The sequence below is a fragment of the Rhinoderma darwinii genome, chromosome 5, assembly GCF_050947455.1.
Source record: "Rhinoderma darwinii isolate aRhiDar2 chromosome 5, aRhiDar2.hap1, whole genome shotgun sequence".
Taxonomy (NCBI): Eukaryota; Metazoa; Chordata; class Amphibia; order Anura; family Rhinodermatidae; genus Rhinoderma; species Rhinoderma darwinii.
The window spans coordinates 229,550,990-229,552,624 of NC_134691.1; the positions used below are offsets into that span (position 1 = coordinate 229,550,990).

The window sequence follows — 1,635 nt, forward strand, 5'->3', positions numbered from 1 at the left end:
GTGTTGCCTGAGAGGGCAACACTGCAACAGCCGGCCGCCAGGCTGTCTTTTTTTTGCACAGCTAGTTGCCTCCAGGAGGCCACAAGAGGGAGACAAGGGACTGCAAAATGGAAAATAGGCATCCACCAACTTTACAGACAACTTCTCCTTGCTCCTACAACCTCCATCCTTGCACAGTTTGTTATTCTTCCAGGTAACAAAGTAACAAATCCAAATTGCTGCTCTCTTTGTAGGCAAGCAAGGGTTTGTTGCAACTGCAATTCTTACTTCTTCTTGAAATGTAGGGACGACAGTACATTCCATCACATCCATCTAGTGTACACAGGTAGGTCCATTGTGGCGGGTAGGCGGCTGGCTGCTTTAATGGCTGTTTGCTGTTCCCCTACTCCACTCCACTCCACTATTTGACTGTGGTGCTGCATCAATCAGTGGCTGGCTCAGGTGCAGCTCTTTAACTTACCTAAAAGGGAGGGCGGAGAGAAGACAAGGAAGGTGAATGAGCTGTTCCAATGTGAAATGCCGGAAACACAGAAACACAGACGACACAAAACAAGAGGTGGCAATCTATTCATTAATTAATTGCAGTTAATAAATGAGCTCATTATCACACATGACTGTACAAATGCATTGTCCAACAGGTGTTGAAATAATGGGATTAAAAGGGGAGATCCCTTCAGAAAGACAGAAACAATGGCAAAGAGAAAAAACACTTTTGGAATCTGCTTTTAGTCAACACATAAGGAAAGGGTGCACCGGTCCTGGAAATACTGCAATACCAGGTCAATGCGTGGAGTGGACAGAGCAAGCTCTATTTCCATCTCCCTGTTCTAAAAATCCATTTAATATATGGTCCCCAGATAGGGGACGTATCAGATATTAAACTGATAAGAACAGATTTTTTTTTTTTTTTTTTTTTTTTTTTTTTTTTATTAAACCATTCAGGTTTTTTTGAATAAAACCGAGAACTGTAGTTGTTCAAACCACCTCTCTATTTTTCAAAAAATCTCATCACTCTGGTTCATTATTTTATTTTTCCATCAAATACAAGATAAATCAAACAAATTCCTCAAACTAAATACCTCCATTTTAACATTCGCCATATCCCTTCCGCATCCATACCTCTTTCTAGATCCCATTTATAATAAAAATACAATTTAGCCAATACCATACTAACCACATCCTCCATCTCAAATACTTCTCTTTTATACACATTCAAATTCCTCGTATTCCACAATACTTCTTTCACACAAGTCAGAAAAATCCACAACACTCTATCCTTTTCACTACCCAAACTACACAAACCAAACAAGACAATTTCATACGTCAAAACCTTCAAACCAGTCAATTCTTCACACAACCCACTGAACTTTTTCCAAACATCCTTTGCATGCTTACACGACCAAAACACATGACTCACATCCTCATCATCCCCACAACCTTCTCTCGGACACCTTTCAGATGCAACCAAACCTCTTCTTTTCTGAACACTCCTTACAGGCAACACTCCATGTACCGACATCCATAACAAATCTTTCTGCTTATTTGACACATCATACGTAACAATCTTCTTCCACACAGACTTAGACTCCATCGAATTCAAACCATTTACAGAACACATCACATTATTCATACACA

General features: G+C 39.9%; 1 non-coding gene across 1 annotated transcript; it reads right to left on the minus strand.

Moving 5' to 3' along the window:
- Positions 1–742: 742 nt before the first annotated feature.
- LOC142654221 (U2 spliceosomal RNA) lies at positions 743–938 on the minus strand. The gene has a single exon (XR_012848935.1). It is a non-coding gene; the product is annotated as a U2 spliceosomal RNA (small nuclear RNA).
- Between the last annotated feature and the right edge of the window lie 697 nt (positions 939–1,635).